The 17,542-nt window shown below is 39.9% G+C and overlaps 1 protein-coding gene across 1 annotated transcript in view; it reads right to left on the bottom strand.

The window, feature by feature from the left end:
* Mllt10 (MLLT10 histone lysine methyltransferase DOT1L cofactor) overlaps positions 1-17,542 on the bottom strand; it is a 160,574-nt gene that overhangs the window by 30,298 nt on the left and 112,734 nt on the right. The gene's annotated exons all lie outside the window — the stretch shown is intronic.

Raw genomic sequence — 17,542 nt, 5'->3', positions numbered from 1 at the left:
ATTACTCATTTTAGAAGAGCTAGGAAGAGAAGCAGGAGAGAAGAAAACCTCACCAGAAACTAGCAGTTAAAAACTGAGGAAAAACTGTGCCATCATCTGCCCCATTTGTGCTGGGGAAAGGCTCAATGAGAGAAGCCCTTATGGTATAAGCAGAGGAAGGTCAGTTCAGGTCACTAGTACCTATAGATATAAAGCTAGGTACGACAACATGTAACTCTAACTCCAGTATGTGCTTGGGGGAGGGGGGTTAAGGTAGTAGGGTTGGAGGGCTCACTGAAGCTTGCTAGCTAGCCAGCCTAAGCACAGCAGCAAGCTCTAGGTTCAATGGCAGACAGCTCAAGGGAGTAGGTTGAGAGTAATAGAGCAAATCGCACACCTAATGTCCTCCTCCAGCCTCTATGTATGTGCACAGGAAAATCCACCTGCACACAGGGAAGTAACAAACACCACACACATATACACACACACACAGAGAGAGAGAGAGAGAGAGAGAGAGAGAGAGAGAGAGAGACAGACAGAGAGAGAGACAGAGAGACAGAGAGACAGACATGGGAGTACATATAGAGAAAAAGACGCTAATACTCAACCATAATGACTGCCCCACAGAAACACTTGATTAATTTCAGGAGACATTTTTGTCAATGTCCCAATTTGTCAAAACTTGGGAATGCTATTGATACATACTGAGAGGTCAAGGATGCTACTAACATCTATGTAATGCACATGACAATCTTCTGAACAACAAATTACCTGGGTCCAGAGCATCAAAGAGAATGGAAACAGAAAACCCTGCTACAAACCTGAGAGGGAAAAGGTGGAAATGGAGGGAAAGAGAGAAGGACAGATCAAGAAACCTGGCATTTAAACAGAAGAAAGAACAGGAAGGGAGGAATAAGTGAGCTGAGACTGCTCCGTTGGTAAACGGCTTGTTATGCCAGCACCATGTCCTGAACTTAATGACTACAATCTATGGCAAAAAGAAGCCAGGCACCTGGAACCCCTGAGGCAGAGACAGGAGGATCAGCCAGTCTAGTCATATTGGTGAGCACCAGGTTCAGCAAAAAACAGTCTCAAAAATTAAGGTTTGTGATAGAGGGAGACACTATCAGCTTCTGGCCTCTGCACATATGTACACATATATTAATCTTACATTAAGACACACTTTCTCCTTCCCCATCCCCTCAGAAACTATACCTATAGAAGGCAATAATAATTAGTATATCAGATGATCAACATGGTTTATGTGATTCTTAAAAAAACATATAAATTTCAGTTTATGCTTATAGAAGCACCTATAGCCTTCTTCAAACAAAACAGGAGAAACAGACACATTAAAAGGTTTTAAACCTAGCATTTCGGTCCCTATGTAATTTTTGTCTCAACAGTCTCTACAGAAAAAATGATTTATTCATTCTGCAAATATATGACAACTCACTGTTTCCCAGACATTATTCTAAGATATAGGTAGAATTATTCAAGATACATGGTCTCTGCCTTCGAGAAAATTGGCAGAAAATACAACTACAATAACCTATGAAAAATACTGGAGACCATCTTGAGATAGGGTGGGTGAAGGCTCACAAAGGCGTGTAACCTTGTCCTCCATGACAGAGTGAACTGCGTATCACCTCTAAGATGGTTGGTGTGTGAAATAAACATGTGCCAGAGAGCAAGGGACATGTGGGTACCATCTACAAATCTATGGAGTAATAAGAGCAAGAAAGCAGGGACCAAATGCACAACACTGAAAGTTCAATTTTCAAGCTTAGACACAGTGAAAACTCACTAAAGGGTTTTAAGCAAACTGTTGTGGTCACTACTGGGGATCACTTAAAATAGGAGTCACTGGCAGCAGGCTGAGAAAAGCTGTCAAGAGATGTTACAATGTTACTGATAAACAAAAACAAGAACTCAATGAAGGCAACAGAGACATTACAAAGGCAAAATGCATGGGGCTTGGTGACTAGACCTGGAAAAAAAAAAAAAAAAAGAGCATACTCCACAATAATTCTTAAGCACTAGCCAGTGTGTAGAAGAATTCACCACCTGCCTCTGAGTGCTGGGATTAAACTGTATGTTACCATCACCTGGCAACACAATGGAATTTTATACAGCCATAAGGAAAAGTGAAATCAAGAATATAGGAAAAATGATGTAAATGGTTATTATAATGTTAAAAGAAGTATGCTAGGGCTGGAGAGAAGGTTCAGCAGGTGAGGCACTGGCTTCTCTTCCAGAGGTTCTGAGTTCAATTCCCAGCAACCACATGGTAGCTCACAACCATCTGTAATGAGAGCATGCAGACAGAACACTATAATATATAATAAACAAATAAAATCTTTTAAAAAAAAAATGATATAGACTCTTAAATACTACATGTTTCCTCTTATAGGGAATTTAGATTTAAAGTTATGTGTGTGTGTGGAAAAAATAGAAATAAAGCAAGAAACATGCTTGATGATCCTAGTAGGTAGCAAAATCAAGATGAATAAAAACCATTTCCTAATACAAATTGGAGTATCAATGTGATTATCATGCTTGGATATGTCTGTGGCCATAAAATACCTGCATAATCTATACATAATGGGATAATCATGAAGTCCCAGGGCCACTCCACCCCCTCACTGGCAGAAAAGCCAGGTGCTTTTTTTTTTTTTTTTTTTTTTTTTTTTTTGGTGGAGATCGAACCAAGGGCCTTACGCTTGCTAGGCAAGCACTCTACCACTGAGCTAAATCCCCAGCCCCAAGGTGCTTTTTATACAAGAATAACTTAATTAAAATCTTCAAAACTCATAAAAGTAGAATGAGAAAACTGATCCCACAAAGTTGTACTCTGATCTCCACATCTGTACTGTTAATATGTTTGTGCACATGCGCGCACACACACACAAAGCCTATATTTTTAAAAACCAGCATTGAGACAGATCTCAGGGCCATAAGCACAGTGACAGGATGTAATCTTGTGAATTTAAAAAACCTCTGTTGCTCCATGCTATGGTTCAAAGCTCTAAGTAGTGAATATTTAGAGGAGCACAAATTTCACTCAGAAAACTACATTTTTAGTTTCTATGTAAAAACAGGTGCTCTAAGCCAGTTGGAGGTGGTGCATGCCTTTTGATTCTAGCACTTGGGAGACAGAGGCAGGAGGATCTCAAAAATCCTCTCTTAGAAAAAAAAAGGTAGGTCATGCTGGACGGAAAAGAAACAGGTAAGTATTGTACAATGTTATTTTAAGATGTGTTCCATTTGTTTATGCTGTGGACCATTTGTCTGATGATGCAAGATATGTTGCATTATTTTATGTTATGTTTGACTCTGAAGCTGTGTTGCTGTGCCTGTTTAAAACACCTGATTGGTCTAATTAAAAGCTGAATGGCCAATAGCAAGGCAAGAAAAAGGCTAGGCGGGGCCAGCAGGCAGAGAGAATAGGCGAAATCTGGGAAGAAAAGTTCTAGGAACGAGAGAAGAAAAAGGAGGACATCAGGTGCCAGCAGCTCAGCTACACAGCAAGCCACAGATTAAGAAGAAAGGTATATAAAAATAGAGAAAGGTAAAAGCCCAAAGGCAAAAACTAGATGGAATAATTTAAGAAAAGCTGGCTAGAAATAAGGCTAGAAATGCAAGCTAAGGCTGGGCATTCCTAAGAAAGAATAAGCCTCCATGTGTATTGATTTGAGAGCTGGGTGGCAGACCCCCAAAAGAGCCAAAGAGTAAAGAGTAAAAAAAGAACAGCCGGGCGGTGGTGGCACACACCTGTAATCCCAGCCTCGGGATCTCTGTGAGTTCGAGGCCAGCCTGGTCAACAGAGCTAGTCCAGGACAGGCTCCAAAGCTACAGAGAAACCCTGTCTCCAAAACAAAACAAAACAAAACAAAAAACCAACAACAACAGTTAAGAACACTGGCTGCTCTTTCAGAGGTCCATAGTTCAATTCCCAGAACCCACATGGTGGCTCACAACTATCTATAATGTAATCCGGTGCCCTCTTCTGGCCTGCAGGGGTACATGCAGGCAGAACACTATATATTAATAAATAAACCTTTAAAATAATACAAAGAAACAGTACTTCCAGTAAAATGAATATTTATATACAAAAGATAGACACATGACTGAGAAAGATGTATATATGTGTGCACCACCCATGTGCACGAGCCAATGGAGGTCAGAAGGGAGTGCCAGATTCCCTGGAACCTGAGTTACACATGGTGGTAAGCTATCATGTGAGTGCTAGGAACCAAACCTGGGTCCTGTGCAAAAGCAGTAAGTGATTTTTAACTGCAGAGACATTGCTCTAGACCAAAAAGGGACTTCTGAAAGTGGATTATTCCAATGGTTTACTCAAAGAATATTAGCTTTCTATAACAATATGTATAAAACAGCAAAAAGAATTTTGCCTTAATATTCTCACAGTAAGCATTTAATCTAGCAGAGGTAGGTAGGCATGGTAGCAGATGTCTATCATCCTAGACTCAGGAAGCAGATAAAAGGATTACAAAGTCAAGGCCAGTCTGAACTGCAGAGTAAAATTATGCCACCAAAAAAATGGAGGGAGGGTGGAAATGAGAGGGGAAAAGGAAGGACTAGTATGCAGAAATGTTGGGGAATACTATTTTAAAGTGTGTTGCATTGTTTTCTACTGCTTTTGTTAACAATTCAAAGATGTATTTCATTAAATAAAATTAACCTAAGAGCAGGAAGCTGAGTCAGTAAGTAGCTGACAGGAAGTGGTAGGGAAGAACCATGTAGAGCAAAGGTTTGTTTAAGTGTGGGCTGAGAGAAGGACACTGAGTTTTGTGGAAGACACCAGCAAAGAAAGAAGGTGAGCTACTAGCCTTCAGCCTCTCTGAGCCAGCAGAATTTCACCTAAACAGCTGAATCTTGACTTCTCTGGATTTAGATAAAGTTTCCTTTAGTAGCTCTGAAAGAGTTGGTGCCTAAGGGAACAAATAGAACAGAATTCCTTCAAGCAGTGGCCTGTGAGGCGGGAAGTGAGCAGCCGAGTTGCAATCTCCAACTATGACAGCCTTTGCTTAAGAGGCAGCCACTGTAGAGAATAAAAAACAGATGACAGAAATCTGAAGGGGTTCGGGTGAAGAACTAATGAAATGCTTGGACTATTTTCTTCAAGGTATATTAAAAACATAAAATGCTGACCACCTAGATCTTTGTATATGTGGTCTACCTATGTGTTTGTGAATGTTCAGGATTTGTAAATAGGTGTGTGGCAGACAAAAGTTGATATTGGGCATTTTCTTTTTCTTTTTCTTTTCTTTTGAGACAGGGTTTCTTTGTGTAGCCCTGGCTATCCTGGAACTACCTCTGTAGAACAGGCTGGCCTCATACTCACAGAGATCTACCTGCCTCTGCCTCCCTAATGCTGGGATTAAAAGTGTGTGCCACCACCGCCCTGCATATTGGGTGTTTTCTATACTGCTCCAACCCTCCCCCTTTTTTTGAAGCAAAGTCTCTCACTGAGCCTAGAGTTCACTGAATCAACAAGACTAGATGCCAGCAATCTCCTCATATCCTAATCCTGTCTCAGCTTCCGGAGCACTGGGATTACAGGTATCTGTCACCATGCTTTGCTCTTTAATCAGGCACCAGGGATCTGATTCAGGTCCAGCATATACTTTACCACAGCCCCAGCACTAATTGCTTAGAAGTTTTGAAAGTGAAAACCATACCATACACAGAATATCTAACTTTTAAAACTAAAAGACAAAAGTTAGGAAGGGGAATGCTGAAATCAAAATAGTACAAGTTCTTTTTTAAGTACAAACTTTTGGCTGAGATAAAATTGAGTCCTGATGTTGCCAGCTATGTGATCATAATCAAAATTACTCAAGTTTTCCAGGTCACTATATTATTATCCACAAAAAAGATAGCTACCTTAATTTGAAGGCTTTAGCAATGTCTACTCCATAGTAAGTTTCAATAAATGGTTGCTACAGCTATTTTAGTATTTTAAGGGCTAATTTAAATTTTCTAAGTAAGTAGTAGTATAATTTTCTCATTCACTAATGCCCCCAACAACAGTATGAAAGCCAAAGTCCCATCACCATATGCGGCAATCATCACCACGTGGTGAATGAGGACCTTCAATCTTGGAAGGTCACCTGTTTGATAGTGCACTAGCATGTACTCACCTTATATACATTAGCCACTGAGTCTGCTTTGGGCCCTCGGTGGCACTTGGGCTTTTGTTACAAAATACAGCAAATCGAAGCATCCTTTCTCGGCACAGAAGTTGAAGAAAGATCCCTGATTTCACTCACCACCCTGGCATGAACACTTAGGTAATTGCTTAAATTTACTGTATCTACTTTCTTTAAAATAATAATAATAAAATAACTTAAAAGTTAGAGGCTGGCCGGGCGGTGGTGGCACATGCCTTTAATCTCAGCACTCAGGAGGCAGAGGCAGGCAGATCTCTGTGAGTTCGAGGCCAGCCTAGTCTACAAAGTGAGTTCCAGGGAAGGCACAAATCTACACAAAAATTGTCTTGAAAAATTGAAAGAAAAAAAAAATTAGAGCTGGAGAGATGGCTCAGAAGATAAGAGTATTTGCTGTCTTATAGAGGACCTGGATTCAATTCCTAGCACCCACACGGTGGCTCACAACCAACCCTAACTCCAGTTTCAGATAATCCGATGCCTTCCTTCCAACTTCTGCAGGTACCAGGCATCTATGTGATAAACATACATGCAGGAAAAACATTCATACACATAAAATAAATGCTCTGCAAGAGCAAGAAGTACTCTTTAATTACGAAGCCATCCCTCTAGCCCCCCCCCCCCATTTTCTATATTTAACTTCATTCTATTTCCATCTTTTACAAGTTTTACAGTTTTTAATCCAAATCAATCGGACAATTCACTGAGTTCAATGGAAGTAAATCTTACAACACACAAGCTCTAGGGAAATTCTCTGAAGTTCAGGGCAGAGAACAGAAATGATAATGCAGAAAAAAATATAGTGGATGGCAGTGTATGTACTGATTCACATTCTTTTATCCACCCGTCCATTCCTCTGTCCCTTCATCCAGTTGAGAAACAAGTACTTAGTAACTACTAAGAAACAGGCAATGAGCTTGGAGCAGAAATAAAACTGAAAAGAAGATAAAACTGTGCTCACCAGGAATATACAGTTCAATTACAAAGAAAAGCTTACAAAAAGATATGAAAATGCATTCCAACATAAACTAGAATGGACAAGGAAAAGGGACTTTAATATGAGCAAAAGAATTAAGAGGCTGAAGATGTAACTCTGTGAGAGTGCTTGCTTAGATGCATAAATCCCTGGGTTTAATTCCCAGTACCGCAAAGGACCAGGTGGCACATGCTTGTAATCTTAGGACTCTGGAACTACAGACAGGATGATCAGAAATTCAAGAACATTTTCAGAGCCAAGGCCAGCCTAAGCAACATTAGACATTGTCTCAAAGAACAAAGAATAAAAAAATTACGACTCAATAAGATCTATCTGAAGAAACAGAACACAGTAAGCCAAGATGTAAATAAGAAGTTTGATAGGTGCTACCCAGACAGAGCCAGGAGAGGAACTCACAGGAGCCTGCAAACAGGAGAGAGGCATTTAAAATGTGCTGTTATCAGTGGGACAACACCAAGGCTCACATCGTGATCCACCCTCACCCTATGTAACAAGTGGACTGAGAGGACAGACGGAAAGGAAGAGGCGCAGTTACACCAAGTCAATGGAAGTGTACGCTTCTCTGGGCCAATGCAAAGGGGTGGGTCTGAAGCACACCTCAAGGTTGGAATCCTCTAAAGTTGATGCTAACTAGAGGAGAGAAAATGTCATAGGATTCTCACTTTTGATGAAAATTAATAATTAGGAGGTGAAAGTGATACACAACAAATGGACCTTCTGTTAAAAGCTGGCCTTTACTGAGTTGTGATGGTGCATGTCTTTAGTCCCAGCACCCAGGGGGAATAGGTAAACCAATCAGAGACAGTTCCAAAACAACCAGGGCTACACTGAGAAACTCTGTCTCGAGAAAACAAAACGAACAAAAGCTGACCTTGCGGACAAAATACTACTCGGGAGGCTGTAACAGGAAGGATCTGTTGAGTTTAAAACCAGCCTGGATGAAAGTGTGACTTCATCTCAGTCAGTCAATCAAAGACAAACTAGAACAGCCGGCCTTGGGATCACCAATATTTCAAGGACGCTTTGTGAAAAAGGAATTCATAAAGGAAGCTGACAAAGGAGGCCAACAAAAGAGCATTAGCTCTATCAAATGCTGTTGAGACGCCACAGGCTGTCAACCTGACACAGGCTAGTCATTTAGGAAGAGAAACCTCAACTAAGAAAACACCTCCACAAAACTGACCTGTGGAAAAGCCCATGGTGCATTTTTTTGATTGAGGACGGATGTAGTGGGGCACAACAGTACCACCCCTGGGTTGGGGGTCCTTGGTGCTATAAGAAAAAGCAGGCTGAGCAAGCCATGAAGAACAAGCCAGTAAATAGGATTCCTATATGGTCTCTACATCAGTTACGGCCTCCAGGCACCTTGTCAGTGATTTACTGTGGTTGGGAACTGTAAACTGAAACTCTTTCTTGCTAAAATTACATTTGGGTATAATGTTTTATCAAAGCAAAGCAAAGCAAAACAAAACAAAACAAAACAACCCTAACTAAGCTGGGCAGTGGTGGCGCACGCCTTTAATCCCAGCACTGGGGAGGCAGAGCCAGGCAGATCTCTGTGAGTTCAAGGCCAGCCTGGTCTACAGAGCAAGATCCAGGACAAGCACCAAAACTACACAGAGAAACCCTGTCTCGAAAACAAACAAACAAACAAACAAAAAACCTGAAAATCAAAAAATGAAAAAACCCTAAGATAGTACATTTAAAAAAAAAAAACAACCCAAAACAAAAAAACCTCTTAATACAAAAGAAAAGCAATACTCCTAAATGTTTGTTGCCTTAAAGTCTATTCCCTTTCTAGATTATAGAATCTCCTCCACCCCACCACAACCTCGGCCCCACTATGCAATTAAAAGTTACAGCTCATTTTCCTGAGTTTCTTGGCCATCCTGAGGAAAACTACCTAGCTATTTCACAGGTCACTCCATTTAAAAATATATATATATTTATTAAAATTTTTTTCATTTTACATACCAACCCCAGTTCCCCCTCCCTCCCCTTCTCCCGCCTCCTCCCCTCCCTCCCACTCTGCCTCCATCCACTCCTCAGAGTGGGTAAGGCCTCCCATGGTAGTCAACAAAGTCTGGCATACCAAGTTGAAGGAGAGCCTAGCCCCTCCCCATTGTATCAAGGCTGAGCAAGGTATCCCACCACAGGGAATGGGCTCCAAAAAGTCAGTTCATGCACCTGGGATAAGTCCTGGTCATTCCATTTTTACATGAAGATTTATTCTGGCTGGGGATATAGTTTAGTGGTAATGTTTGCAAACCATGTAGAAGGCCTTGCATATGATTCCCACCTTTGCTTTTTTTGACATTACCTATAAAAGGCTGGTTATAAGAATGTGAAATAGGGCTGGAGAAATGGCTAAGAGGTTAAGAGCACTGACTGCTCTTCCAGAGGTCCTGAGTTCAATTCCCAGCAACCACATGGTGGCTCACAACCATCTGCAATGAGATCTGGTGCCCTCTTCTGGTCATACATGCTGTATACATGATAAATAAATAAATCTTAAAAAAAAAAAAAAAAAAGAATGTGAAATACATTGTGTGGTGGTATTGTGTTCCCCAAAATATTGTGCACCCTAATAAACTGGGGTCAGAGAACAGAACAGCCACTACATATAAAGGCCAGAAAATAGTGGCGCACACGCCTTTAATCCTAGCATTCCAGAGGCAGATATCAATCTGTATCTCTGTGAGTTCAAAGCCACACTGGAATCATCCAGGCAAATGATGTCAGAAAGCAGAAAGGTATTTAAGGTGTGAGGACAAGGAACTAGAAGCTGGTTAAGCTTTTAGACTTTTGAGCACCACAGTTCAGCTGAGATTCGTTAAGGACCAGAGGCTTCTAGTCTGAGGAATTGGCAAGGTGAGGTAGTAGCTGTGGCTTGTTCTGCTTCTCTGATCTTCCAGTATTCACCCCAATACGTGGCTTAAGGTTTGATTTTTATTAAGACAAATTATTTTTTCATGCTACAACATTGAAAGGTTAAAAAAAAAATCACCCACAAACACTGGTATTTTGGTATATTTTCACACATTTCACTAAGTAATTTACAGTTCAGTTTTGTTCTACATATCAGCCTATATGAGGAATATAGAATTCCTTGCATATATATTAGATTTGGGGAAGTGTGTGTGCATGTGGAAGTCAGAGGTCAACCTCTTCCATTGTTTGAGCTTACCCTTTTCTCTAGACTGGCTGCCAAAAATATGTCGCTGTGACTGGTTTAATAAAGAAACTGACTAGCCAATAGTTGGACAGGATAAGGTTGGCGGAGAGCCAAACAGAGAATGCTGGGAAGAAGAAGGGTGGAATCAGAGGAATAGTGAGCAAACACAAAGAGAAGCAAGATGACATGCCAAACTGAGAAAAGGTACCAAGCCACATGGCAAAGTGTAGATAAAAATATGGGTTCATTAAAAATGAGTTAGCTAGTAAGTAGCCTGATTATTAGCCAGGCATTTATAATAAATATTAAGCCTCTCTGTGGTTACTTGGGAGCAGCTTGTGAGACAGAAAGTCTGCCTACACACAGCTACTACACAAGCTTAAAATACACAGCATGGTTTTACAGGTCTCACCCAGGGTGGGATACAGTAAAAAGGCAGGACATTTCATTATGCCACTCCCAAGATTAATTCTGGAATTATCTGTTGAATGTTTTCAGACAATTGTTCATAGCAAACAACTAAAACTAGAGAAAACTTAAGATAGACACCATAGCTAAGAGAATATGACCACATAAGCTTTACAATTTCATATAAAATCAGCTGGTTTGATATAACAAATATATAAACAAGATGCTCAGAGATGGAACTAAGAAGAAACACCTCTTAATTTGAACACACACACACACACACACACACACACACACACACACACACAATTTCTTAAACCATAAGTGGCTTTATGAGACAATGTTTAAACAAAAACAAAAAACAAACCACTATAGCTATAGTGTGGACAAAGATCTAAAAGTAAAATTAAGGAGTAGAATTAGATCATTAAGTAATATTTTATTCAGTGGCAATCATGGGGAAAAAAACAGAGAGAGGTTCACAGAATTTAAGCACTGAACTAGGACAAAGAGAAGCCACAAGCAGTCAAGAGTGCAACCAAGTTATGGTAAGCTGAATGTCAAGGATAGAAAAAAGTAATAAAGTGTTTCCAACAATAATTCTTTACCAAAAACAAATGTATTAAGAGCTACTCTAAGGTGAAGAATAACAAATATTCACTGACTTGACAACATGAAAGTTATCCTAAGTGAAGTGGCAGCTGCAGAAGCCAGGATGATGTGTTTTAAAAAGTAAAATTAAAACAGAAGCAATGGAAGAATTTCTGTTTCTAGAAATAAGGTGAACTAGATAACTAATAAACTATCCTAGTTAACGTTAAAAATGAGTACCTGAGGGGATGAAAAGATGGCACAATTGTTAAGAGCACAAACTGCTTTTACAGAGGACCAGAATTTAATTGGCAGCATCCACATTAGGGAGCTCATATCACCTGAACTCCAGTTCCAGGGAATCTAATATTCTGGCATGTCAGGTACTTGCACTCACATAAGCATACCCCTACACAAACTACACAAACACCCATACACATTTAAGTTAACAATATTAAATTTTTAAAAAAGAAAATCCATGCTCACAAGAAAGAAAATGACAGCCATGGAGGTCAAGAATAAAAGTAAACCTAAACAAAACAAAAAACCCATAAAGCTTGCTGCCTGCCCTAAAGGACTCATCCTGTACCAGTAACTCATAAGCTTTGGTTTTAAAGCCAACAAGAAAAAGGTGAAACCTTGAGCCTCTAAGGAATGGGAAATTGAAAAGGATAACACTGTTCATATGGCTGAGGCTTTCAAAGGACCACACTATCAGTGGGAGGGCTATCACCCCTCAAAAGCCAATGATCACAGCACAAAAATCCTGCCTTAACCAGGCATGGTGGTGCACACCTTTTATCCCAGCACTCAAAGACATAGAGAGGTGGACCTCTGAGTTCAAGGCCAGCTTGGTCTATAGAGTGAATTCTAGGACAGCCAGGGCTACGAGAAAAACCCTGTCTTGGTGGTAGGATGTTGTGGGATATAATCTTTTGTACACTGTAAACATGTGTCTCTGCCTAAGGTGCCTTCTAATTGGTTTAAAAACTGAACAGTCAATACCTAGGCAGGACAGAATAGGTGGGACTTCCTGAGAAAGAGAGAAACTCAAGAGAAATCTAGGAGGGGGGATTCTGTCAGCAGACCCTGAGCAAGTCAGATGTGCTGTACTGAGGAGAGGTAAAATGCATCGTGGCAGAATATGGATTAGTAGAAGCAAGTTAATTTGAGTTCTAAGAGGTAGCTGGGGCCAAGCCTAAGCTAAAGGCCAAGCTTCATAATTTAGTCTCTGTGTCATTATTTGGGGCCTGGTGATCCAAAGACAGTTCAACAAGAAATCTTGTGACAGTGGTGGAGAGAATCCTGTCTAATTCATTTTATAGTGTAGAGTTGGTAGAAAGTCTTCCCTAAAGCAGAACCTTACTGTCAAGTAGCTTTGGGGCCTGAACTGACCAGGATGTGCACAAATCCCTTCTTAGGGATAAAACCTTAACCCAACTACAATGAATTCACAATTCAAGATCAGAAAATGTAAGGAAACAAATCCTAGGATGACAGAGATAAGCAGACACAGAAATTCTGCCTGCCCTCCAAGAACCACAGAAGACAGAACTAGCGAACAAAACTCATCTGAAACATATTGTGAATGACTAACAACCTATGAGGAGCTGGGTGTGGTGATATACACTTATCATCCCAGAACTTAGAAGGTGGAGGTCATCATCTTGAGCCTCTCTATGCTACATGAAACCCTATCTCAAAAACAAAATCAAACAAACAGAAAAACCCTGAGGACCCTAGCCTGGCAATGTGGGACTGTTATTCCAGCTACTCAAGAGGGTAAGGCACCAGAAATTCAAAGTCAGCCTGGGCTACTTAGTGACACCCTACAGCAGCAAAATAAAAAGCAAAAAGGAAAGATGGTAATAAACCAAGACACGGGACCAACTGCCTTCCATACATATATAAACCCCATGATTCAATTACTTCTACTGCAAAAAAGGGAAGGGGAGATGAAGAAAAGACCAACTTTTGGGGTTAAGAGAACACACTCTAAGAGAAAGAATATTTTTTTTTTTTTTGAAAGAGAGAAAAATAAAGGAGGAACACTTTCCATTAAGGTCAGAGTAGGAGTATAGGATGGGCATGAAATTATTGTAATGGGAAGAATTCTAAAGAATACCCCTGTAACCCATTTTTTTTTTTTTAAATGTTCTGGTTATGTAAACTACTGTGAAGAAGCTTTGAAGACCGAACAAAACATACTGGTTAGGTGACCTTGAAATAGAATCTAATATAATTATATGAACCTTTAAGAACAATAGAATGGCAGAAGAGTCAGGATATGTGGTTAAAAAGAAAACAAGGATATGCTGACTAGTTTTATATCAACTTGATACAAGAGTTATCTGAAAGGAGGGAACTTCAATTGAGAAAATGCCACCATAAAATAGTGCTATAGGTAAGTCTTTGGGCATTTTCTTAATTAGTGATTAATGGGGGAGGGCCCAGCCTATTCCCGTGCCCGGTTGGTGGTCCTGGGTTCTGTAAGAAAACAGGCTGAACAAGAGATGGGGAACAAGCCAGTAAGCAGCACCCCTCCATGGCCTCTCCATCAGCTCCTGCCTCCACGTTCCTGGCGGCACTGTTTGAGTTCCTGTCCTGACTTCCTTCAGTGATGGACAATGATGTAGAAGTCTAAGCCAAATAAACTCTTTCCTCTTCATCTTGATTTTGTTCATGGGGTTTCATCACAACAAGAGTACAGAGATATTCTTCAGAAAGGAAAGAGAGAAAGTCTGAGAATTCAATTTACCTTTTCTCAGATCTCTGAAGCACTTGAGGATCATTCATTATCTGTTAGGTATATCTACACTAGACATATGTTTGTTTCTAGTTACTTGTTTAAGTTTAACTTTGAGAATATATATATATATACATACACACACACACACACACACACACACACACACACACACACACAAAATCTTAACATATCAAAGAAGTTGATCCTTCATGAAGTGGCTGATGATTAACTTGTATTTTTTTCAAAAGATTAGGATTTTATAGCTTTATAGTTAAGGCCCTAGTTTTGAAACACAGAAAGATACAAAACCAACCGCCCAAGGCTGGTACTCTATTAACTTCAGTCCTATAACTGTAAGAAGGAACCAGAATGAGCCTCCTAGTAAACACCTTGATTTCAGCCATGTGAAGGTCTGAACAGAAAACAAAACCAAATGAATGTGTGAGTCTGTCCATTCTACTTTACAGAGCTGGGGAAGAGACATTAGGTGTTGCTTAATGACCACAGCACTTCAGTACTGAAGAGAAGGATTCTAGACTGTGTCTAAATAACACTGACAAAATGTAACATTACTCAACTTAAAGATTAAAATATACGTGAGCAAGAAAATGTATTCCTGGTATATACAGCAGAGGAACTAGTGTATACTTATCAGAAGGCTGTAAGAAAGGAGTCTGCATAAGTGGATACTAGATATAAAGCAAAGGATAACCAGACTACAACTCACAGCTGTAGAGAAGCTAGCTAACGAAGAGAACCCTAAGAGGAATGCATGGATCACCATGGGAAGGGGATATAGATGAGATCTCCATGAATAAACGGGGTAGGGGGTGGGGGTGGGGGACGGGACGGACGGAGGATGAGAACATAAGGCAACAGGATAAAACAGGGACAGAGTGGGAGAGCAATGAAAGAGATATCTTGATAGAGGGAGACATCATGAGGATAGAGAGAAACCGGGTGCTAGGGAAGTTCTCAGGAATCCACAAGGATGACCCCACCTTAGACTTACTAACAATAGTGGAGAGGGTGCCTGAACTGGTCTACCCCAGTAATCTAGATAGATGAATACCCTAACTGTCATCATAGAGGCTTCATCCAGTTACTGATGGAAGCAGATGCAGAGAACCACAGCCAAGCACCCAGGCCGAGCTCTGGGAGTCCAGTCAAAGAGAGAGAAGAGGGGGAATTCTGTGAGTAAAGAGCATCAAGATCATGATGGACAAACGTAGAGACAACCAAACCAAACCAGTCAGAACTCATGAACTGTGGACCAACAGCTGTGGAGCCTCCATGGGACTGGATGGGTAACACAGTTGTATACCTTGGTCTGCTTAAGGGGCCCCCTGGCAATGGGATCAGGATCCATCCCTGATGCATGAGTGGGCTTTTTGGAGCCCATTACCTTATGGTGGGACACCTAGCACAGCTTTGATGCAGGGGGAGGAGCTTAGACTTGCCTCAACTGAGTATGTCAGGCTCTACTGACTCCCCATGCCTTGCCTAGGAGGAGATGGGAATGGAGGGTAGGTTGGGGGGGGGGGATAATCAGGAGGTGGGAGGAGGGAGGGGAGGGAGATCTGTGGTTGGTGTATGTAAAACAAATAGAATATTTCTTAATTAAAAAAATTAAAATAAAAAAAGGAACCTGAGAGTTAACATCGAAAACAAATACACACAGGTGTACACACCTACAATATACATATACATACATTCACAAAAATACAAACAGAAACACACACACACACACACACACACACACACACACACACACACACACAAAACCCCTTGGGAGCCAGGAAAGTACTCATGCACACTTTTAAATAAAAATGAAACAAAACTGGTAAATGTCTGAGGAAGTATGTTTAACCTGACTTTCAGATTAAACAATACAAAAAAACCAAAGCTTCAAGTTTCTCCATTGGCAGGCACTTTTTTTTTTTTTTTTTTTTTTAAATCTGTAAGGTTTAAAGTACATTTTTAGGAGGAAAAAAAATCTGTACTTGGAAAAAAGGGAAAAAACATCAGAATAAATATCATTTATTGGAAATCAATCCTTCATTTGCCTTTACAACCAAGAAAAAAAAAGGTCCATTCACTTCTTTTGTAATAAGGATGGAGAATTCTCTCTCAACCTCAATTTGCTAAAACCCAAAGTTTTAAAAGAAAGTTCACATTTGTGATATTAACCTGATGACACTTATTTACCTGCAGAGGAACAAAACAGTTTTCCCATCAAATGAACACAGCCCAGTGTTTCCTCAGTGCACAGTGGCATGAAAGGTCTCTGTGACAGTTCATCAAAATTACTCCCTGTGATGTCTATTTTACTTAAGTACACCTGGGCTTAAAGTTTTCATATTCCAGCAATTAATGAACATAAGTGAATAAAACTGTGTAAACTGAAAGAGATGCTAAGGTTCTTCAGTTTTTATACACTCCAATCCCCCAAAAGACCTGTAAAATGTTTAAATGTTTAACTTATTCTCAAGAAAAGCTTCCCATTCTTTTTTTCTATCGTTACTATTTCTGTGTAAGTTACTATTTCTGTGTATGTAGGAAAGCTGAAGTTAAACTAGAAGCTGGTGTAATTCCATGGCAGAACACTTCTCCATCATACACAAGGCCTTGGGGTTCAATCCCTAGCATTGTACAAACAAAAACAAAACACTGTAAATCAATGCTTTTTCTCATAAGCAACACCTCTGGGTTTTGCACATCGACCACCTCTACCCTCTGTTTGCTCATTGTGTCACTAGTCTCTTGTTTACTGTCCTCTGTAAACATCTGACATTATACCCTATACATGATGCCAATCAGTTACAGAAACAAATTCAAAGTCAGAGAAAATGTACTAGAAAACTGTTTGAAATCACAGTCTCAAGTAAATTAGCTCAAATAACTGAAAAAGAAAATCAATAAAGACGACATCATAGTGGAAAGAGACATTTTCAGGGCCAACAAGATGGCTCAGCAGGTAAAACCACTCACCACCAAACCTGACAAGCAGATTCAATCCAGGGAACTTGTGGTACAAGAAGAGAATGGGCTCTTCAGAATATACACACATACACACACACACACAAATAAATAAATATAATTTAAAAAATTTTGACAACAAAGGATTACAGAAAGTTCTCGGGGAAAGTGAAGAAATCTCATACATTCTCTAATAATGACCATCATTATAATTACACTGTTAAAGTGAAATGTGATAGACTTTGCCTTATATGCTGACTTAGAATCCAAAGCAGCAGATGCAACCCCATTGTGAAAATGGTACACAATTAGATACAATTTAAAATACTATCTTTTATTTATTTACTACATGAAATATAAGAGATAAAAGATTTGAAAGTAACAAAAATCACATTCCACATTGTAGTTAAAAGCAAAAACTTCCTGTTGTATATACTAATTACTAATGCATTAGTAAGACAGATCTCAGA

The sequence above is a fragment of the Onychomys torridus genome, chromosome 5 (genome assembly GCF_903995425.1).
Source record: "Onychomys torridus chromosome 5, mOncTor1.1, whole genome shotgun sequence".
Classification (NCBI taxonomy): Eukaryota; Metazoa; Chordata; class Mammalia; order Rodentia; family Cricetidae; genus Onychomys; species Onychomys torridus.
This window is presented reverse-complemented; position numbering and strand designations above follow the sequence as displayed.